At 40.8% G+C, this 24632-nt stretch overlaps 1 long non-coding RNA gene across 1 annotated transcript; it reads left to right on the forward strand.

The window, feature by feature from the left end:
• The first annotated feature begins 2345 nt into the window (after window positions 1-2345).
• Window positions 2346-23604, forward strand: LOC150063117 (uncharacterized). The gene is made up of 4 exons (XR_016535400.1): window positions 2346-2530; window positions 6673-6791; window positions 10544-10624; window positions 22896-23604. It is a non-coding gene; the product is annotated as an uncharacterized LOC150063117 (long non-coding RNA).
• The last annotated feature ends 1028 nt before the right edge of the window (window positions 23605-24632 follow it).

Here is a 24632-nt window from a genome sequence, read left to right on the forward strand (position 1 = left end):
TTGACCCATGCAGGCATGCATTTGGGAATCCAAGTGTACATACAATATCTAAACATCATGGCTTGCATGAGAAGCTAATGTCAACCTTGCTTCTCTTGATATTCTAGGATATGTCAAACCCGGAGGCAGGCACTCACCTAGCAACTACAGCTGAAGAGGCAGACTGAAGCTGGAATTTGAAATCTTGTCCAGTGATATCCAGTTATGTTATCTTGGGCTCCTTGAAAGGCAGATTGCAGAGGTCAGTTAGGACTTACTCTTATTTAGTGCTGTTCTGAAAATCTAATGCAGAGATCTATAAACAGCACCCTGAAATCTCTCTGAGAACTTGCTAAAGTACAGTTAACCAAGTCACACTCCCTCTGCATCTCTGCAATGCGACATGATCTTTTGCACTGGCAACTAGTTTCCAGGAGAGGCTGATACTCGTGGTCAGAGGACCACACTGAGAATTACTGATCTAGGAGACCAACACTGATGTATGAGTCACTGCAGAGAGAAAACAGCACCAACGTGGAAGGGAATGAAGTCTGACCTTGTATGTATCTTCTCAATATACATGTATACATATATACATATATAAACACACACACAGAGTCATAGGCTCTCTGCTGGGACAGTGGTTGAGTTAGTAGCTTATCAACTTTGGAGGAACTTGAGATTTGTTTATAATGTATAGGAAAAGAAGCTAAGTCCTAGAGGGCCTCTCTTGGCACTGGATGTTCAGCAATGGGGCCCAAGGAAGTCCCCTGCAGAAGAACCCTTACACAGAGGGGGGTCTACAGTGGCTCTTGAGAAATTTTAGCTAATGGGCACTTGTAAATTTAGCAGGATTTCCTACTGGCATAAATGCCTTGGGTAAAATGCTCATTAAACTCTCAGCCAGCAGAAAGGTGTTGCTCCTGGGTAGAGGTTCACAACATCCTGAGGTGCAAAGGGACCACCTAAGGCTAGCTACCAGGGTCCTCCCCTGCCCTGAGCACCCCCTGTCACCCCAGTTTCAAACCCCGATTCCAAAGCCCTTCAGAGAATTTTACAGCTCTCCTCCAACTCCACCTGGAAATTATTCTTTTTCTCTAAATCCAAAATAAATGTTCATTTAAAAAAATGGATTATTTGTTTCTGTTGGAGGATTCTCTTGTGGAAACTGAGAATCACTTCCTATTGACCACAGGAGATATGAAATCATTCTAGAGTCTATTTTTTTCTTTTTGTTTCAATACTTTAAATATAAATATTTATAGACCTCAGATGGACATAGCTCAGTCAAAGAGTACAAGGCCCTGGATTCAAACCCCAGCACTGAGGGGGAAAATAAATCATATTAGTATTGCTCTAATACCATTGGCAACTAATACCATAAAACACAGATAGGCACAGACAGACAGACAGGCGTGTGTGTGTGTGTGTGTGTGTGTGTGTGTGTGTGTGTGTGTGGTGTGTGTGTTTGGAGCCAGGATTACAGGCATGAACCACAAGCACCTGGCACCAGTAACTTTTAATAATATACTGATAACACTTCTTAATTTGCCAGCTTCAAATAATGTATTTCAAAACCTGCTGTGAAAATGAGATAGATGAACAAGACTTGCCTCCCTCCACACCTTCTTACCATTGAGTATTACTCCTTTCCATAGTAATACTATAATTAGATCAGTTCTTCAATGCAATGTGCAAATATGCTAATTGTACATTGGCTTACTCGTTTTCTGTTTTCCTTGCTGGTCTATAAAATCCTTGCAGCAAAGAGTCTGTTTTGCATGATGTGGAAGAATGGATACAGTTACAGAATTAGGTCTCAACCCCCTTCTTTCTCCTACTTTGCAAGTAAAGAAACAGACTCCACTGCCTCTCCATCAAAGAATTAGTAAGTGACAGGTGCTGGGCCAGGACTTGGATCACTTTATTCATGCTTGTTCCAAACCTCTAGGATCCCTCAAAATTCATCACAGCAATCTAACAAGGGAGAGCTCATACAGAACCAACATGGAGAATATTTTTTTTAATTCTATTGCTATCACTCAGTAAGTTTTAAATGGCATGATATTTGAAAATAGCTTCATTAAAATGTGCAATTTAGAAGAAGCCTCACTTTAAGTGTCTATAACACTTTATAGATACATTCTAAATCTTTTGACCTCAACTGAGGAAGCTAGAGAGACAGACTATCCCCACCTACCCTCCCACACACCGTAAGTTAGGGGCCAAGATTCTAATCAGTGACATACTCAGAGTCACTTAGAATGGCAAGAATTGATTCCAGAGAAGAATTTCTGTTTCCTGGCAACCAGCTTTGTCTCCCTGAAGGGCACTTTGTAGAAAGTTCAATCAATGGAAGGGTCAAATGTTTTCTTTTCCAAATATCCATTCCACATGTAATGGCTGCTCTGTGCAGAGTTTGCTGGGAGTTCTGTTGTTCATAAGATCTGGAGTCCTTCAGCACAAATACATGTGCTGTGGGTGAGAAATTACCTCAACTTAGTTTATTGGCATTTCTTATAGCATATGAGTTCAAAGAAAATTATTACAGGTAAGGGCTCTGTCTGTTAAAACACCACTGTATGGATTGCATAGTGATAGATGGGGACAGAGAGATATCCAAGGAAAGCTCAGTGCAGGTCTTGTCAAGGACAGCCTCTACAGTGAATCAGTAAGGCTTTCTTCTGACCCCAAAGCCACCTGCTTGGGCCTGATTATTTTTTCGATCTGACTGGATTCCCTCTAGTAGAAATATATGAGAGGGTGCTAGAGTCAGAAAGTGCCTTGGTTTGAAGCTGAATTTCTTTGCATCCTTGGGAAACATAGCTAATATTCCAAGCCTTCATTCTTTCAGATGACAACCAAGTGTGATACTATTTTAGAAGGCTGGTGTAATACTTCAGTAGGATTATGGGCAGGAATTTTGCTGTTTGGTATGTACTTGAGTACATTTTTCCCTGACCACTAGACATTACTAATTATCAAAGAGGCATGGAACCAAATCACAAGAATACTAACCAGTGATATATCTTTATTTGTTCTCAATTAGAAACTGTGTCAGTTTCTTTGTCAGCTCTCAAAACTCTATATTAAGCACATATAATAACTCCTTAGTTCTTAGAAATGTGGATTTCCAGTTAGCAGAAGAAGTGGAATCATCAATAAGTAAGGCAATAAACTTCAGGCTAATGAGGTGCTGGTCAGCCCTGTGCATGCGTCACTCTCATGAGGGGCATTGTGCTACGCTGGGGACCATCTGTCTGGGGAAAAAGGGCCTGGCTCCTGAAGTGAAGAAATAGATTCCACTGACATTTGTGTCTTGTAGGACCCTAATATGAGATATTTCCTTCGATTCCCAATTGTCACATTGTAGACATTCATTCTGATATTTCATTGCATATTAAAACAATAAGATAGAAGGGATGGGGAAGTTTTCCATAAGACAGGCTAATAAGGAATGGCCCAAGTAGAAACAATGAACTGCCATTTCTCTCTCCCTCCCTCACTACATGTACCCTTGAGCAGTACAGTGTGCGAGACTATGTAAGTGCAATGTGGTTAGGCATGCCATCAAAAGCCAACCTTCTACAAGACAGCTGCCAAGAACTAGGAAAGATTATGGTGCTAATCTTGGCCAAGTTAACTTGGTCTCAGCTTCTTCGTGGGTAAAAAAGAAGGACTAGATCAGGTGATTATCCAAGATCCATTTAGCTCCTCTAATTTGTAGTTAAACAATTTCTTTTGTGTCAGTCCTGGGGTTTGAACTCAGGGCCTGAGCACTGTGCTTGGGCTTTTTCAAGGCTAGATCTCTACCACTTGAGCCACAGCACCACTTCTGGCTTTTTCTTTTTTCTACCGAGGAATCGAAGCTAGGTCTTCCTGCATACTAAGCAAGCACTCTACCACTAGGCCAAACTCCCAGCTCTTTGAACAATTTTTGCATCTTCATTTTCTCTCTAAAACTAAAAAAACATCGATTTCATCCAAGACGAAGATTTTAGTTCAGGAGTTATTGTGGAAGTCTCTCAGGAGCTTCTCATGTTCATTCCTTCATCTTTTGCTCCTTCTGATTACTGCTAGTTTTCTTTGTAGATATTTTTCCCTCTCTGTTGCCTACTGGTCCCTTCATATTGTTTCCTGCTCCCTTTACCCACTCTAATTTGTTCCTTAGCAAGTTCTTACATGTGCATTAGTGTATCACTGTTTCAGTGTAACAATATGCATGTTATTGTAATAGGTTCATGATACTTATATATTCATGCTTATGAGCATAAGAGATGTTATACCATATATATAATAGTATAACAAATCTATCTTTGTATCTGTCTATATATATGTTTGATGTGGGAGGGTATCATAAAAATATAACCCATATCTTCCATGGTTAAGAGTCAATAAACATTATCTAAAACTGCAAAATTTAAAAAAAAATAGAAGAAACGTATTATTTAGAACCATGGACTCCAGACATGCACACAGTGAAACCAAAGGAGGATATTCTTAGGAGAGGATCACAAAGGCTCAATAGCTATATGTATATGATTATATAAAATGATATTTATTAAAATGAACTTCAAGAAATGGAAACAAGATATATTTTGTATTGTTATTATTATTTCTCTCCTTTCTTGCTGTTTTTGTCATTTGTTCCCTTTGTCTTGTATGTAAGTTTATCTATTTTGGGGAGAGTAAGGGAGAAGCGTAGAAATGGTGGGACAAAGGGGGAGCAAATGCAACAGTGATACTCACTAGCCCTGTGTTGAAAATGAATTGTACAACTTGTGTGTGCATGCGGGGTGGGAGAGAAAGATCAGAAAGGAAAAACTGGGATAAAATGAGGGAAGGGGTAACACTGTTCAAAAAGAAATACACTCATCCCCTGACTTATGTAACTGCAATCCCTTTGTACATCATTTTTACAATAACCATTAAAAATTAAAAATAGAACTATGGGGTTAAAAGCAGTAAAACATGGTTGAAAGTTGGGGCCTTTGGAAAGCAGGATTGGGGATAAGAAAGAGCATGAGGAGACCATAGTTGTTGTTGTAATTAGCCTTAACTTGGTCATCTATGTCTTTTTAAAAATTTTATTGCTGAGTGATGTACAGAAGGGTTACACTTGCATTCATCAGGTAGTGGGTACATTACTTTTTGAACATTGTTACTCCTTCCATTGTTTTTCCCCCACTTTCCCTCCCCCTACCCAATCCATGTCTGTTTATTGTATTTGATTGAAGCAAAAATGAAGCAGAAATTTCTGCTTTCATTATTAACCTCAAAAGAAGAAGGATTTTAAAGTAAGATATGTTTGTCTTTTAATCTCTCTATATAGGAGATAGTTGATAAATGATGAATGATTGAGAGCTGTCACAAATTTGTCTAGAGCTGAGAACAGCCTGACCAACTATAAGATGATAAGTCTTACATAGGGAATCCTAGAAAAGATTTGCTATTGTGTACCCCACTACAATGGAGCTCTGGGGTTTCTGCTCAGTTTAACCTATTACACAGTGTAAGGCTGGCAAAAATTGCTCATTTCCATAGAGCTGACTCCACAGATTTCAAAAGTCATGAATGGGAAATAAATAATGCTGCTCTTAATAAATGTCTACTTAAGGTATAGTTAATATAGTTAAATGTGGAAGTGTATAAATGATATATTTTAATAGTATTCAGAGCACATTTCAGGATTGAGATAAATGCAAACTTAAAAAAAATCCTAACATCTTCTAAACATATTGCCTTATCGTAGTAAATGATAAATTACCAAAGAAAAATGTTATTCTGCAATGTTTTGAAGATTAAGTAGAATATGAGTGAAATTAACATTGTGTGTAAGTGAAGCTGTGACTATATCATGTCAGGGTGGTAATAAAATTGCAAAGGGGAGAGAATTAGAGTTTTTTATGCCACAGAAATGGAAGTAGTTTTCATTTTAATTGTTTTTCTTTAAATGGATTGTTTCTGTAATATACTACATTCTTTCTAGTTCACAGATGTTCAGGAGGTATAAAAGAGTTATAAAATATTCTAATGTGAGCCTGTAAAATAGCCGTTTTAGAGCAGAAAAGAACAGCCTAAAGAATTCAGAATTTTAAAGTACAATAAAGCATTCAGATAGCAAATTTAGTGTTCACATTTTGTGATATGGAAAAACAAATGGCCTCTTAACATTTATGCTATCACTGGCCTTTTAGTGAAGTAAATCAGTATAAGTTATAGTTTTTTTATTTGCTCTCTCTTTCTCTCTCCCCTTCTCTCTCCTTCCTTCCTTCCTTCCTTTCTTTTTTGGTGCTAGTTCTGGGACTTGGTCTCAGAGCTGGGCACTTGCGCTTCTTTGCTCAGGGCTAGTGCTCTACCAATTGAACCATAGCTCCACTTTTGGCTTTTTTTTTAAAGGAGGCTTAATTGGTGATAAGAGTCTCATAGACTCTCCTGCCCAGGTGGTTTTGAATCATGATCTTCATATCTCAATGAGTAGGTAGAATTACAGTCATGAGCCACTTGAACCAAGCTGGCTTGCCTGTCTGCCTGCCTGCCTATCTTCCTTCCCTTCCTTCCTTCCTTCCTTCCTTCCTTCCTTCCTTCCTTCCTTCCTTCCTTCCTTCCACCCCTTTCTTCCTTCCCTTCCCATTCTCTTTTTAAAGTCAGGTTATCATAATGATTCATATTTTTTCCTGTCTTATCTCCCAGGAACGGCATGAGAAAACTCTCCCTCTTCCCCATTTTGCAAGTGTGGCTCTGGGCTTTGTCTCAGCTAACCTGGAGGACAGACTTGCTGTGCTGAAATACAAGGTCCACCTTGGTTGCAGGTCAGAGTTCCTGTCCCATCCACTCCTTCACCTGACCCCATCCTGGAACTACTGAGGATTCAGATCCTTCTAGACACAGATATTTTGCACATAGAATTTCTCCACTCCAACCCTTCTTCATACTTTTCTCCAGAAAGCTATATTTTTAAGATGATTTCTAAAGCCCCCTGTATCCTTTGTGTTATATATACAAATGTATAGATAGGCAGATAGATATCTATAATAGATATAGATATAGATATAGATATTGTACTTGTTTTGGGGCTTGGTCAGGAACAGCATCCAGGTCTTGAGTTCTTTTCTGCTCAAGACTAGCACTCAACCACTGTAGCCATAGATATAGATATTGTGCTAGTTCTGGGGCTTGAACTCGGGACCTGGATGCTTTCCCTGAGCTTTTTTTGCTCAAGCCTAGCACTCTACCACTGTAGCCATAGGTACACTGCCACTGCTTTTTTTTTTTTTTTTGAGTGTAATTTTAGGGGCTGGGAGCATAGCCTAGTGGTATCATGCTTGCCTAGCATGCACAAAGCCCTGGGTTCAATTCCATGGTACCACATACACAGAAAAAGCCAGAAGTGGCACTATGGCTAAGTGAGAGAGCACTAGCCTGGAGCAAAATGTCAAGGACAGTGCACAGGCCCTGAGTTCAGGCCCTGGGACTGGAAAAAAAGTGTAATTTTATTGTTACTATTAAGGTATTGAATAGAGGAGTTACCATTTGATAAGTCAGATAATGAGCACATTTCTTTTTTTGGACAATACTACTTCTTTCTTCACTTCCCTCATTTCCCCTTTCCATTTCTGCCCTCAAGTTATAGTTCATTTTCCACATTTTCCAAGCACTCCCAGCTTTGTGATGGTCAATTAGAAATAAGAGTCCCATAGACTTTCCTGTCCAGGCTGGCTTTGAACTGCAGTCCTCAGATCTCAGCCTCATGAGTGGCTAGGATTATAGGCATAAACCATTAGCAACCAACTTTAAAACATTTTTTGGTAATTGGTTTTTTTTTTTCCAGAGCACATGATACTAAGATAATATACCCAAAGCTCAGGGACAAGAACCTCTTCTTTGTATAGGAGAGCTTTCTGTTGAAGATTAACATTAAGATTAAATGCCACTTTACTCAGTTATTCAATAATAACAAAACAAGTATTTACTGAGCTCCTATTAGTTAGCAGGGGCGATGCTCAGTTCACAGTGTTAAAGAAGAGACATATAGGCTTTGCCCCTATGAAGCTTATTATCTAGTGAGCAAAATATACATGAAATAAACCATTGCTCTGAGTTCATCTATGACTCCATTAATTTGAAATACATAAATGCAGAGAAAGAAGTTTAGGGTGATTCATATGAATAGAACTAGGCCATTTGGACTAGTCAGTTTTTTCATTACTGCGACAAATAACTGAGACATAGCGTTTAAAGGGAGAGGACGACTTTTGGCTCAAGCTTTCAAATGTTTCAGTCCATGATTGTTTGGTTGCATTGATTTGGGACTGAAGTGAGGCAAAACAATCCCATGACAAGAGCTCACCGTGATGGAAGCTGCTCACCTCACAGCAGCCAGGAAGTAGAAAGGCAGACAGGAAGGGGTCAGGGTATAGATTATGCTTCAAGGATCTCTTGATCTTCCTCTAACCATTCAGTATCATTTATCAGTGGATTGACGGATTAATGAAGATAGCCTTTCATGATGCAATCACCTCTCAGTGATTAGATAAGCCGAGAACTAACCCTTCAATGTGTGAACCTTTTATATCAACACAAGAACCACATCTGCTCTAATATCGAGGTTAGAGGAACAAAAGTTCCCTTGAGGAAGTTACATTTAAATGTAGAAGTAAAGTAATAGGAGTCAGCCAGTCAAGAAGAGAGACATTCTCCACATAAGGAGCTTCAGAAGGAGAAGTCTGAGACACAGGAGAGTAGACCCTTTGAAAAGCTAAAAGCAGCCCAGTGAGGCACAACACACACAAAGAAATGGTTCAAGGCTGAGTCTGGTGTTGGAGGAAGGAGACAGTAATGCAGGGTTGGAACAGGAAGACACGAAGGGTGAGAAGAACCATTATAGCATCAGGTTTGACAAGACATGTTGTTTAGAATGGACTTGAAGGGTGTCAGCAGGGAGATGGGGAAGATGAACTCCAATCTCTCCCATAACAACAGTAAATGCATCCTCCCTCGAGGAGGCATTGGCTGTGTTCTTTGCCTTACTGTGCCCTGCACTCCGTCTTCATAAAGCGTTCTTGCCTCATAGGAATGCAGCTAGTAGCAGGCTCTGTAGATTTTTCTTTGACAATGACTGTCATTCTTTACTGTGCTGGCTTTCCTAAAGAACCTCGGTCCCCAACACCACCTCTGATGATGAAGGAGAGACGCATGGGAAGCATGGTTCATGCCTGTGATCCTTGCTGCTGAGGAGGCTGAGATCTGATGGTCACAGTTCAAAGCCAGCCTGGGCAAGAAAGTCAGTGGTAGGGAAGGGGTAACAATGTTTAAGAAGTAATGTACTCACTGCTGGATGAATGTAACAATAACCCCTCTGTACATTATCCCCACAGGAAAGCAAAATTAAATTAAATTAAAAAATAAAGTCAGTGGTACTCTTATCTCCAATTAACTCGAAATAGCTTCAAGTAGAGGCATGGTTCAAGTGGTACAGCACCAGCCTTGGGTGGAAAAAGCTAAGGGATAGTACCCAGGCTATGAGTTCAAGCCCTATATTGACATACATAAAAGACACATGACAGTTCACCCTTGTTTAGTGTCAGTGTTACAGCATCAACTAAAAAAATGAAGAGAGAAAGAAAAAAGAAAAAGACTTGATGTGGAGAAAAAACAGTTATTAACCATTTATTAGTTATCAACAGTTAATACCTTTATAATTAAAAGCTATCAACAGATAAATGAAAGAATGACACTGTAAAGGAAAACACCATCCCCAGAGTTTCCATTTTCTCCCATTGCAAAATTGTATTTTTTTTCTAGTTTTGGAATTCCATTAGTTAAGCCAGAAGGTTAGGGTGACCCCGCTGTCCTATCCTCCCTTCCAACCCAATAAAAACATATTCTCTGTGGGAAACAGCAGATTGAGTTATATTTTATAACAGCTATTTAGAGCAATCAGCTCATCATTTCATGTACAGTTTTCAGCCTCAGAGTATTTTCTATTTTTTTTCTTGCAATTCACTGGGCAACTTCTACTGGGCAAGAATGTTTTCTTGAGAATAATAGCAAATTCCTTTGTCCTTAATCTCAAATCCTTCCTTCCTTCCTTCCTTTCTCCCTTCCTTCCTTCCTTCTCTCCCTCCCTCCCTCCCTCCTCCCTTCCTTTCTCCCTTTCATTCTTCCTTTCTGACTCCCTTTCCTACCTCCTTTTCCATTCCATCTCCCCTTTCTCTTCTCCCAGAAATACATTTTATTAATGCCATTCAAAGAACTAACTTTACCTCTAAGTCAAATTTGCACAAAATAGTTTTTGATTATAATTGCAATGTTGCCTTAAAATGACTCCCTATTCACTGATAACCCCATTCTGCCTAGTCAAGTCCGATGAAATTTGAGCCATATAATTTATTTGGTTGCAGCCCCAAATATTGTGTAACATATGCATGTTTATTTGGTTTACTCAGGTGCTTCCTGTGCATGTGCTTCCTTTGAAGATTCATGAGGAGAGACCAAGTGTTTAGTAGGATGTCTTTTCTGCCCAATTTCGCTGAAATCTTGTCTATTCTTTTCTTCTGCAAAGGAATGCCTAGGCACCTGGGTAGGAGCCAAGCAGCACTGGAAGTAGCGGTACAAAGAGTGGAGCATGTGCCCTCAGACAGAGGTAGGAGACATTTGTTAGGAAGACAGGGGAAGCAGCTGGGAGCTTGGGGACAGTTGTTTTTCTGACACCTATCATTCTGGACGACGGCAATTGTGCCTTCCTCACCTGACAATGGAGGGATCCAAGATGTCACCTATCTCCCCCAAGCTGCAGTCACCTGCACATCTGGATACTCGTCATGCATTCAGCAAACATTTATGTGTACCTTGTTTGGATGTGACATTGAGATGATTACACATTTTTTTATTCCTTCGGGAACATAAAATCTAATGGGAAGGAAATGAACAGACCAGTGAATTCCATCCCTGGCAGAATGAATAAAGAAGGGACTAACAGAGGGACATCTGAAGACATACCAAGAGAGGAAAGAATTCTAGTTGAGTTTGAAATTCAAATATTAGAATTGTATACTTAGTCACATGACAAGGTCATGTTAGATAAGACATCGGAGTTGTCTTACAACCATGACAAAGATATATGAAAAACAATTAAGCAATTTGGGAAGCTGAGGTAGTAGGCTTTCAAGTTCAAGGCAACTTAGCAAGAATTTCGCTCAAAAGAATTGTATTTTTTTAAGCTGGTGATGTCGCTCAGTGGTGGAGCACTTAGGTGTGAGGTCCTGGGTTCAATCCCCACTAGGCCAAAGAATAAATACATAACAGCTGCTTTATGAAAAAGGATTCCTTAATAGTGTGTCTTATGTAAAATATTAGCTAACTATCAGAAGGCCTGAGAGGAGAAGGAGCACATAGAGTCAGGAGAGGCTTTCTCTGGAGGAGCTTATGGTAAGGAGGCATGGAGCCATGGCCTCCACAGCAGTGGGAGCCGGGACAAGCAGAAGCAGCTAGGCAGGAAGGGCTCAGCTCCCTATCAGTGTGATAGGGCAGGAACGGAGGGTCTTCTCAGATGCCTTCAAAGACCAAGTGTCCCTCCAGCAGGCCTGAGGTGACTGGGCAGTACAGGGGGAGTATGTGAGGTAGAGATGGGACTCGTCTTCAGGAGAGTTCTGTGCATAGAAAGACCCTCCCCTTCCACTGTACCCATCTGTGTTCTCTTCCCATCATTTTCCAATGACTGTTTCTTCTCTCGCCATCACATGTGTGGGATAGATGCAAAAATATGGTGTGTCTACATGTCATGCTACTTTTAAGCACACAGTTATCTTTCCTTGGTCAAAATGTGTGTGCATTTTTGTATATTGTTGTTGTTTGTGGTGTTGCCTATTAATAGCCGACAAGACCCTCATAATCATTTTAAGTGTCTTTTGAGAAATTACTGCCAGTGTCTAGCAACTTGCCATAGTATAAAACAGTAAATTCCAGGGAATTTTAAATGAGGCCAGGTGTCCAAACCACTCTGCTGGTGTCTATACCAGATGCACCTAATATGTGATATGGCCACTCTTTTTTCATATATTTTTATTGTAATTAATAGAATGGTTACGTTATATTCACCAGATAGAAGGTGCATTACTTCACAAACATTGATACTCTTTATCATGTTTTTGGTCCCCATTTCCCTCCTCCACCCACACCCCTCACTCATCTTGTTTTCCTCCCTTCCCTATCTGACTTCAAATAACCAAATAAGCATATATACAATATATCAGATAACAAGGTGAAATACTGTAACAATATGAGATAACCAAGGGACAGCAAAAGAGATGAGAGATAACATAGTACATTAAGGACAACCATCACTCATTATATTAGCCATATATATGCATATATGTGCATATATGTTATTTTGTGAGCATAACTCTCTTGAATGAGTATCTTATGCTTTCTAAGTAGAATGCAGATGGCACACTATTGTTCACATCCTGTGAAGATTCTTCACGGAGACAAAGAAACCTGGCAATACCACATTCAATGTCAGCAGTTTCCATATAGAAAAGCAAACATGTCTCATGACCCATCACCACTTTCACACTGCTAATGTGTGAAAATTGAATACTGGACTTTTCTACTTGTAAAACTTTCAGTAAAGAATAGGTTGCTACCTATAATGCATTCACATAAAAGCGGCCTTCAGAAGTTAGTCTGTTGTACGTCACAAAGCCTCTCATCTGCAGGAAACATTCCAACTATGCTTAATCATAAGATCTGAGTTTAACTGCTTTACAAGAAAGGAAAAAAAAATTTTAAGAAAGGAAAAAATAAAACATGTTTTTATATTTGTGATCAAAGTACTGAGTGCAAGGCCCCAAATCATCTTTGGAGCCAAGAGCATTGAGTCCTGGAGAGGAAACAAAGGGAGCCATGATGGCTGCCGAGCAAGCAGCCCTGGCAGAGTTGGGAGGCTCAGGGCTACAGAGACCTTAGTTTGGGTTACTGCTGGGAGTCAGCTTGAGTATGTAGGGCCCTCCCTACTTTGCTGGGACTTCCAGAACAATGATAAGAGACTTTACTCTGGGCACCATCCACATTGTCCCCGCAGGTTTGATGGATCCGTCCATCAGCTCTAACTGTGTAATGAACAGCATTCTAGGGGATGTAAAGGCATGGCTCAAGAGAACCGAAAGGCAAGTAAGTACCATGATCTTAACACAAAGGAAGGTCAGACTTGAGTGGAAAGGGCTTGATTTGCAATCCAAGACTCTTTCTGCATGTTAAGAGAACTTTTCAGGCTTTGAACTCCAAAATGAGGCGGCTGCAATTAGCCTGTTCATTACTGAAGGATGATCATTGTCAAACTTTGAGCTTCTACGGCCAAAGATGGGCTCCATGGGCAACTGACATTCACACCCCAGGTTTCCCCAGCTCACCTCTCCCAAGCCCACCTGCCTCAACAGTCTCCCCCCTTGTAGGGTTCCCAGCCTGCTCTAATTCTCTTCTGACCTGCTACTGCTGGGCATCCATTCTGCCTTGATTTCCTCCCCAAACACACAATACCTCACTGAACACTTCCTATGGGCTCCAGATGGCTCCCAATCATGGGCGAGGCCACAAGAACTGCCAGCTCCCTCCACAAAATTGGGAAGTCGGTGGACCCTACAAGAGACCTTATTTATTACCTCTCCTAGAGAAAGCAGACCGGGGCAATAATCGTCAAAGTAATATTTACCCCTTAATAACTGTCTATTTTTATACCAGTGTTAGAGGTTAATAGCAGTGTTATTTACTCCTTTGCCAAAAAGAACTGAAGGATGTGAAATGTAGCAGTCAATAAAGCTGAGCAGTCAGATAAATAACATTCATATTATTTCCTGACAAATCCTTCTGCAACCTAGCGATATAAATAACTCTAAGAAAGCAGTTCCTGAATTACAAGTTTACTGATGTGTAAAATGTAATTTTAAAAAGGGCTTAGAGCTCTGGAAGCCTTGGGGTCTATAACTATCTATACCATTCATTCTCAGATACACTTATTACCATGTACACATGTGAATAATGCAGTTGGGGGTGGTTATTACCTCTCATTTCCTGTGCATTCCCATAATGGGCACTTCCCATTGCTCTTTCTCAGTCCCCTCTTACACTCTTATGTTGGAGCTCATGAAGGCTTCATGCAGCTAGGCATTCTGCTTTGGCACCTTTCTCTGAGCTCTGCCCACCCCATGGCTGCCTCACAATGCCTGTCTCACTCTCCATCTCTCCTAATCTCTAACTTATACAGAAACATGTTTCCTGACACTTTCATCTGGATGTAGAACCAACCAGATGTGTGGTACCTCAGTCCCAAGTCTTATAGTTCTGAATTCCATTCCCCACAATCTCCCACTCCTCCACCCCTTAATATCTACTCTAATAGCAAATGGCACCACTACTGAAAGTGTCTACCTTCTACCTGTGTGTGTTCATGTATGTTTGTGCATGCACACCAAATTGGGGGCTTGAACTAAGGGCTTTGGCACTGTCACTGAAGTTTTTTTTTTTTTCTCAAGGCTGATGTTCTACCATTTGGGCCACAGCTCCATTTCTGGCTTTTTGGTGGTTAATTGGAGACAAGAATATCATGGACTTTCCTGTCCAGGATGATTTCAAAACATAATCTTAGATCTCAGCCTTCTGAGTAGGATTACAAGCCTGAGCCACTGAACCTGGACCTAGCTTTAATCCCTTGCTATACTAATCTGCCCCTCCCTGCATGTAAACCACAATTCTGTTTTGCAGACTCCTTCCATACCTGAAATGTATGAGGTCTACTCATCTATCTTCTTTCTGTCTCTACCACGCTCCCCAGTCCACATTCATTTTTCTCACTGTCTTCTTAGCTTCCACCTCAGCCATTTCATTTGTTGTATTTCTAGCAGAGTGAGATTTTTTTTTCCTACCAGTAATGGAGTCTGAATTCAAGGGCTATCCCTTGACTTTTTTTCACCCAAAGCTGGCACTCTACCACTTGAGTGACAACATTTTTATGTAGGTTATGCTTATCAGTATTTTCTACATTCTATCTTTTTTTCATATATTTTTATTGTAATTAATAGACGGGTTACATTATATTCGCCAGATAGAAGGTGCATTAATTCACATACATTGATACCCTTTCTCATGTCTTGGTCCCCATTTCCCTTCCCCCCACCCCCACCCCTCATCTTGTTTCCCTCCCCTTCTCTATCCAATTTCAAATAATTTTTTAATTTTTTATTTTTTTGCCAGGCCTGGGCTTGAGCTCAGGGTCTGATCACTGTTCTTGGACTTTCTCAAGGCTAGAGCTCTACCACTTGAGCCTCAGCACCACTTCTGGCTTTTTTTCTATGTATGTGGTACCGAGGAATCAAACCTGGGTCTTCGTGCATGCTAAGCAAGCACTCTATCACTAGGCCAAACTCCTGGCCCCCTTTCTCTCTCCCTCCCTCCCTTCCTCCCACACTACCTCCCTCCCTCTCTCCCTCCCTTCGCCCCCCTCTCGATATCTTTTACCAGTTCTGGGGCTTGAACTGAGGGCCTGGGAGCTGTTCCTAGGCCTCTTTGTGCTCATGGCTAACACTCTACCACTTGAGCCACAGTATCATTTCTGGCTTTTTCTGAGTAGTTTATTGTAGATAAGAGTCTCATAGATTTTCCTACTTGGGCTGGCTTCAAACCATGATCTTCAGATCTCGACTTGCTGAGTAGCTAGAATTACAGGTGTGAGCCACTGGCACCTGGCTTTCAAACCTATTCTTAGAATGATGCCAGGCATATTGGATTAGGGCCCAGTGTTCTCATCTAATTAAAATACCTTATAAAAGAAACTATATCTGGCAGGGAGTATGGCCTAGTGATAGAGTGCTTGCTAAGCATGCATGAAGCCCAGGGTTTGATTGCTTGTTACCACATACACAGAAAAAGCTAGAAGTGATATTGTGGTTCAAGTGGTAGAGTGCTTGCCTTGAGAAAGCTCAAGGACAGTGCCCAGGCCCTGAGTTCAAGCCCTAGGACTGGCAAAAAGAAAAGGAAAAAAAAAAGAACCTGCATCTGCAATATAGTCCTATTCTGAGGAACTAGAGGTTAGGACTTCAACATATGAATTAGAGGAGGGGTAGGATCCATTTTATAATATCTAACATACAATAGTAATAGTGCGATGCTGGTGGTTCATGCCTCTAACACTAGTTACTCAGGAGGCTGATAGCTGAGGATCAAGGATAGAAGCAAGCCACACAGGCAGACAAATCTTAAAGATTCTTCCTCCAATTAGCCAATTCAATTAACCAATTCAACAAGCCAGAAGTGGAGGTATTGCTCAAGTGGTAGAGAACCATCTAACTAAGCAAGGATTGAGAGGTTCTCCCTGAATTCCAGCCCTAGTATAGCACAACAACAACAAAAAAGAATAGCAGTAATAAAGATGACAGCTATCATGACTGCAATGGAATGTGTATTATTTCAGAAACTTTTTCATGTATTATCTTAATACAGGAATAGAAATATCCTATTTAAATGTCATCCCTATTAGTTCCATTTTCCAGACTAGGAAATCAAGGCACCAAGAAGCCAAGTGATTTGCCTGAAGTGACAGTCTATAAGTGGTGGAGTCTTCTTCCTTCTTCCTTCTCCATCTCTTTCCATCTCTCTCTCTCTCTCTCTCTCTCTCTCTCTCTCTCTCTCTCTCTCTCTCTCTCTCTCTCTCTCTCTCTCTCTCTCTCTCTCTTCCTCCTTCCCCTCCTCCTCCTGTTGTCATTTTTCTTCTTTGCACTAGTGATGGGGCTTGAAATCAGGACCTTGTGCCCTCACCTGGATTTTTGTGCAAGGCTGGCATGCTATCACTTGAAAACTCAGAACTATACTTTCAGCTTTTGTTGGTGGTGGTGGTGGTGAATTGGAGATTAAGTCTCATAGTCTTTTTGGCCCAGGTTGTCTCCTAACCTCAATCTTCAGATCTCAGCCTCCTGAGTAGCTATGATCACAGGTTTGAGTTACCAGCACTGGCTTATTGCAAAAAAAAAATCAAATAAACAGATCAACTTAAAGAATCACGCAGAAAGTATCTATATAGTCATCCTGTCACTGTTTTTGATCTAGACTAGAGAGGAGCCCACGAAGGGCAAACTAATTCCTAGCTTCTTACTGATGTACATTTTCTTTTTCAGTTTTTGGTCTAATCATCTTAAACATATACTGGTAGGTATGAATGTAAATAGGTGCATAGTATAAATTGTTGGAGGTGGGAACTATGAGTCAAACAACTATAAAATTTATGAGAGAGAGAGAGAGAACATAGCTCCACTTCTGGCTTTTTTGATAGTTAATTGGAGATAAAGGGGACTTTTCTGCCTGGACTGGCTTTGAACCACAATCATCAGATCTGTCTCCTAAGTAGTAGCATTACAGGCACGTGCCACCACTGCCTGGCAATTTTAAAATACTTCATATATCTTTTATATTTATACTTTACAGTATATATTATATTCTAGAGACTGTTACATTGCTATGTGGATTACTGAAATAACTGCCATCAGTGACTGGGAAGACATTTATCTGATCTCACATTTGTCAACATCGGATGTCATCAAACACTTTAAATAGTTTGGAGTCTAAGAGATGAAAATGTGTAGTCTGCTAAGGCTGCTATAAAAATGTTATCATAGACCATCTGGCTTAAAAAATAGGAATTTATTTTCTTATGATTCTAGAGCCTAAAGGCAAGATCAGGTTGCTAGTACCATCGGGCTCTAGTGAGAACCCATTTCCTGGTTTTCAGGGACTCCCTCCTCCAGGTGTGCTTTCATGGTATGAGGAGAATGCAGAGAGGGATGCACACACTCTGATGTGGCGTCCCATCCTTTACCTCATGTCACCTCAAGGTTCGATGCCCAAATACCCTTGAAGGTTAGAGATTCAACATATGAATTTTGGTAATTCAAACATTCAGCAAATAGCAGTATTCCATATTTGCTTCTGCTTGTATTTATTTTTAAGTCTGCATGTTTCTTTGCCATTGCATTAATTTTCCAGTAACTGTTGGTTTTAGCTGCTTTGTCTATCTTCCTACCCACTGATTAGTAAGCATTTTTAAAATGCGTACCAATTTTAATTAGTTCTTTCTCTTATGTAGTAACCATTTTCCTGAATTAGTCATTTGCCTTCCAAGTTAGTTTAAATAGCTTTTTGTGCAGAAATTATTTAAATTAGTGGTGCTGGGGATTCAACCCACAGACTTGAGTATTCTAGGCATTCATTCTACCACCGAGCAATATTCCTAGCTCCATCTTATTTTTACAGTTGTACGCTGGTACTAGGAATTGAATTCACAGCCTTGAGTACACTCAGAGTTCTTTTTTTTTGCCAGTCCTGGGCCTGAGCTCAGGGCCTGGGCACTGTCCTTGGACCTTCTCAAGGCTAGAGCTCTACCACTTGAGCCTCAGCACCACTTCCGGCTTTTTTCTATGTATGTGGTACTGAGGAATTGAACCCTGGTCTTCATGCATGCTAGGCAAGCACTTTAACCACTAGGCCAAACTCCCGGCCCCACACTCAGAGTTCTTGCTCACAGCTAATGCTCTACCACTTGATCCATGCCTCCAATCTTACTTTTTGCTGTAATTTTGGAAATGGAGTCCAATTTGGCTGTGAACTACAATGGTCTGATCTCAGCTTCTGGAATAGCTAAGATTATAGCCCAATTTTTTTATATAATTAAATCTATCCTTGTTTTCTTTATGACTTATTGTCTCGCTTAGGAAGGGTTTTTATTTCAGGATTTACAAGTTTAGGGATAGATTTTCTTCCCTAATCTGAAGATATTAATTGCTCCTTAAATTAGTCATGAAAGTAATTCTGGGCAGCTTTATCAACATTTTCTTAATCACAGAGCTGGGATTTTCCTCATGATCATGGTAGCAGTCATGGAGACTCACCTATGAGCTGTGTCTAAACCTTCTCTAGGACTTCTTCCCAACAAGCCTCCCTTTCCGCATTGTTAGTCACTTGGTAAGTGATGTGGCCCTTACCTTTAATAAGCCAGAAGTTCCTTTTTTTTTTTTTTCGGTCTATCCTGGGGCTTGAACTCTGGGCCTGTCTGCTGTCCCTGAGCTCTTTGGTTCAAGGCTATCTCTCTACCACTTGAGCCACAGCGCCACTTTTGGTTTTCTGGGGGTTAATTGGAGATGAGTCTCACGAACTTTTGTGCCCCAACTGGCTTTGTACCGCAATCCTCAGATCACAGCCTCCTGAGTAGCTAGAATTACAGGCATGAGTCACTGATGCCCAGCTCCTCAAACCTTTTGAGTTCTGTGAAATTACTTTTGAATTCTCTGAAATCTTCACATGCAGAGAAGACTGACAGAGTATCAGCGGTGGACTTCTGATGACTCCTCTCCTCTCTATTTTAAGTTCCTAAGTCATGATAAACAGAATTGGTAAGTGTGCCCTCTAAATGAGTGAGACAGGGAAACAGGGAGGAAAAGAAAAAGATATACTAAGAAAATGGCTAACCTGGTTGTCTTGGAGGCTGACCTAGTAAAACTTGTAACTTTAATAGTTATAACTATCTTAGTCTTTTGCAAATGGAAATGCTACTGAAATGGTCTTGCTATCCACATCCAATTTTGGAACCTGGAGGTAATGTAGTTTGCATCAACGTGATATAACATTGGGATCTTTTCTGCAAATTTCTGAGAATAAAAGGAACTGATTGAAAAAACTACTAGCATCTCCATAAGTTTGTAATCAGTGGATACAGTAAGAACAGGGAGTTGGAGGCTGTGGGCAGAGAACATTATTTTATACATCTTGTGGGAGAGTTGAGAGGATCCTGTTTAAAAAGGCTCCCCCAATAAATGATTTACCAGGGCAGCCAGAGATCAAAGAAATTGCTCAGAAATTGCATCTCAGGGAACCTAAAATTCATTGTTTATAGAAGTCCCCAGAACCCCAAACTTTTTTATGACTTTTATATTAGCTAACCACTAAATTTTCAAAGCAGTGTGACTGCCGTGGGTTTTAATAAGAGCTGCATGAATCAGACCCTCCTCCCTTTAACAAATAGAAGGGTGATGCTTCTGAAAAACATTTTGGAAATATGGTACATGTCCTGGAAGAGAAAATGTGGGGCAAAGCTCCAGCTGCATGGTGAAAAATTTAAATTCTGTTAAACAACAAAAACAAAACATTTTAGGAACTTGGCTTTGAATGTAGCATCTTTCCGGAATCTACAAATCAAAGCACCAAGAAAAGAACAAATAGCTCCAGACTGGAAATTGAATCCACAGCCCCTCACAATAGGCTGGCCACTGGCTTCCTTCAGATTGTCACTTGACATATATAAAAGTTCCCTTGGGGCTGGGAGTTTGGCCTAGGTAGAGTGCTTGCCTAGCATGCATGAAGACCCGGGTTCAATTCCTTGGTACCACATACTTAGAAAAAGCCAGAAGTGGTGCTGAGGCTCAGGTGATAGAGTTCTATCCTTGAGAAAAATCCAGGGATAGTGCTCAGGCCCTGAGCTTAAGCCCAAGACTGGCAAAAAAAAATTCCCTAGCACTTTTGGGATTTAACATTTTCTTCGTTTATGTCCTCTCAGACAAGCCGAGGTTCAGTTTGAAAGTGGAGAACCAGAAATGGGTAGCACAGTGGTTATGAATGTGTGTTCCATAACGGGGTATCAGTGGCTTATGCCTATGATCCTAGCTACTCAGGAGGCTGAGATCTGATCTGCTCCAGACAGGAACATCTGTAAAAGTTTTATCTCCAATTAACCACCAGAAAACCAGAGGTGACACTTTGACTCAAAGTGGTAGAGTACTAACCATGACAAAACAAACTCAGTAACAGTGCCCAGACCCTGAGCTCAAGGCCTACAGCTGCCGCCACCACCACCACCAAAAACCTCACATTCAAAAGTCCAAAGTATGTTCCACAAACCCCTTGAGAGCATGAATGCTTTCAGGTAGGATGTAAGGTTAAAACTCCTGGGATTGTAGTTGAGATTGTAGCTCAGGTGTAGTTGTGTGTGTGTTTGTGTGTGTGTGTGTGTGTGTGTGTGTGTGTGTGTGTGTGTGTGTGTTGGTTTTGGACTAAACTCAGAGCCTGGGTGCTGTCCCTTAGTTTTTTGTTTTTGTTTTTGTTTTTTGTTTGCTACAGCTGGTGCTATTTCATTTGAGCTACACCTCCACTTGTGCATTTTTGCTGGTTAATTGGAGATGAGTCTCATGGGCTTGACTGTTTGGTTTGGCTTTGAATTATGATCCTCAGATCTCAACCTCCTGAGTAGCTAGGATTATAGCTATGAGCCACCAGTACCCAGCTAATGACAGTGTGAAATCCCGAAGTCAATCATCAGCACAGCAAGAACAAACAAACATCAGCAATAACCATTCTTTTGTTTTTTTTTTTTGCCAGTCCTGGGCTTGAGCTCAGGGCCTGAGCACTGTCCTTGGACTTTCTCAAGGCTAGAGCTCTACCACTTGAGCCTCAGCACCACTTCTGGCTTTTTTCTATGTATGTGGTACCGAGGAATCGAACCCGGGTCTTCATGCATGCTAGGCAAGCACTTTAACCACTAGGCCAAATTCCCAGCCCCAGCAATAACCATTCTTATAATAATGTCAAACCAGTTTTTAGTCCCAATTGTCCTGTGAGCCAATAGATGACCTCGCTGTATATAGCTCAGATCTCAGAATGAGTTGTATATAAAATGGTTACTGGGGCCAGGGATGTGGCCTAGTAGTAGAGTGCTTGCCTAGCATGCACAAAGCCCTGGGTTCAATTCTTATTACCACATCCACAGAAAAAGCCAGAGGTGGTGCTGTGGCTCAAGGATAGAGTGCTAGCCCCGATAAAACTCAAGGACAGTGCCCAGGCCCTGAGTTCAATCCCAGAACTGGCAGAAGCAAAAGTGGCTATTGTTTTAAGTCCTTGAGTTTTGGGGGGTTGGTTTATCAGTACAGAGGCATGTGCGGGGCGCATGAAGTTGAGATCCCGCTGACTTTCCTTAGCCATTTGGCTGTCACTCAGGAGAACAGGTGATTATACACAATGGCAGAGGTCACCGTGGTGGATTTCTTGACATGTTCATAGCTCAGATCAGACAGTAAGGCTAGACCATCTCCATGGCTTTCTCTCATAGACAGAGTCCAAGGTGATTATTGACTTTTGAAGATTTCTGCAAATGAACTGAAAGCAAGCATTGGGGATGGTTTTGTTTATTCTTGGGGGTTGAAGCTGAGGAGGCTGCTTTAGCCTCATTACCTGGGAAATTGAGGCTCAAGGCCAATAAGAGGGGCAGCTACCCTCACCTCTTACCTGTTCATTGTGTAATTTGTAGCTAATTTGTAGCAGGGAATAACTCAAATGAATAATGAACTTAATTTGGAAAAGTTTCCGAAAGGGAAAACCATCTCATACCTAAATGAAAAGGACAGGATGTGCTTGTTCATCAGTTCTCTTGCTTCAGGAAGATACCTACTGGCCTCCTGAACCACTTACATAAACTACCCCATCGTGCCTCCCTCCACCCCCAACTCTCCAGCAAGAAAGGTTTGGGGCATAGTTTTCCTTCTTGTTGTTGAGCCAGCTTATCTAACAATCTTCTATGTCTCAACATTTTGACTCCTTTTTTTCTCTTGGAGGGGAATGAATATAGACAGTATTGAGGTTTGAACTCAGAGCCCTGGGAGCTGTCTCTTAGCTTTTTTGCTTGAGGCTGGTACTCTACCACTTGAGCCAGAACTCTACTTTGGCTTTATGCTGGTTAGTTGGAGTAAGAGTCTCATGGACTTTTCTGCCTAGGCTGATTTCAAATTGAGACACTCAGATCTCAGCTCCCTGAGTAACTAGAATTCTAGGCATGAGCTACCAGCTCCTGACAACATCTCTTGACTCTCTGTTTTACTGGACATTCGTAGGGGGATCAGCCAGACCTTCAATTCAGCAACAGAATAACTTAGAGGATATTCATGGAGAAGGTGATGATAATGGTGAAGAAGATGATAATGATTTCATGGCAAGCAAGGATCCTGTCCAGGTACTCCTACAGATTGAATCAAGGAAAGTGGCTTGGGGACAATATTCTGACATGGAGAGAGTATAGGCTTTGGTGTCAGAAGACAGCACCCAAGTCTCAACTTAATGATCTTGGACATATCCTTTATGAATTTCAGGTTCCTAACTGCAAATGGGAGTGACTGTACTCTCTGCCCTTCCCCCAGCAGTTTTCATGGAAGTCAAGTGACAGAATGAAAAAGTACTCCAGAAATTGCTATGTGAAAGCAAAGAGTATTAAGATATATGAGATTGCTGCTATGAGGAATCTTTGCTGTACTTCTTAACGTTATGAGAGAGAGAAATTCTTAGACTAAATGATTAAGGCCTTTTTACAAAATGATTTTGCATTTGTTTGTGGGAATTTCTGGGCTTACAGCTCCCTATAGCTACTAGAAAGGAGATGGGGCTCAGCAAATAAAAGCATGCTGTTTCCCATGTCTGGAGGGTGTGGTATTCTCTATTGTGTTCACTACTTCCATGAATAAACCAGTCAGCATGTTCTAGAAGGCTCAATGTTTTGCTAAAAATTTCGAATGTGGCCAGATACCAGTGGCTGACACCTGTAATCCTAGCCACTCAGGAGGCCGGGATATGAAGACTGCAGTTTGAAGCTAGCTTACAGTGAGAAATCTGAGACTCTTATCTCAAATCAATCAATAAAAAAAACAGAAGTGAAGATATGGCTCAAAAATTTTTTTAAAAAGCTAAGGGACAAGCTCAGGCTCTGAGTTCAAGCTAAACTATGGGTATGAAGAGGGAAAACAATTTTAAAAAATAGAAATAAATTGAAAAGCATAGGGATGTGACTGAGTTAAAACTATCTTTCCTTTCTACCTGTCTCTGGTAGTCAGAAGAATGTTCTCATCTCAAGAGATGGGAAATTTCTAATCCCAGGATCCTATGACTATGTTAGGGCACAAAGCAAAGGAAGTTAAGTTTGCAGATGGAATTATGGTTCCTATCAGCTGACCTTCAGATGGGAGGTTATCCAGGTGAGTCCAAGGTGATCACAGGCTCAAATCAGAAGAGGAGATGCTGAAGATGGAGGACTAACCACACAATAAACAATATGAACAGTTTTTCAAAGTTGAAGGAAAGCAAAGACATGTTCTCCTAAATTTTCTGGAAGGAACAGAGTCCCACTCACACTTTGATTTTTAGCTCCATCAGACCTACATTGTACTTCTGACCTCCAGAGCTGTAAGAGAATAAATTGGCATGTGTAAGTCACCAGACTTAGAGTGATTTGTTGTGACAGCTATGGAAAATTAATACATTGCCTGACATCTTAGACAAGCTTGGTAAGAGAGAGAATTAGGCAAGGGAAAATGTGACCCAGGTTACCACCCATGATGCCAATGGAACTTCGTGATTCATTTGCCATGATAAATCTAAAGAATGAAAGTGGCAGGCAACTAAAGCAGGCTTGAGGACTTTCCATGTGTGAAGCTCTCTCTCTCTCTCTCTCTCTCTCTCTCTATATATATATATATATATATATATATATATGTAGATGTAGATATAGATATATATTCAGGAAGAGAAATGTGTGCCAATGGACAACTTCAGACAGCTAACCATGTAATGTGTGCATTGAC

The sequence above is a fragment of the Megascapheus bottae genome, chromosome 5, assembly GCF_031878675.1.
Source record: "Megascapheus bottae isolate mThoBot1 chromosome 5, mThoBot2.hap1, whole genome shotgun sequence".
Lineage (NCBI taxonomy): Eukaryota > Metazoa > Chordata > Mammalia > Rodentia > Geomyidae > Megascapheus > Megascapheus bottae.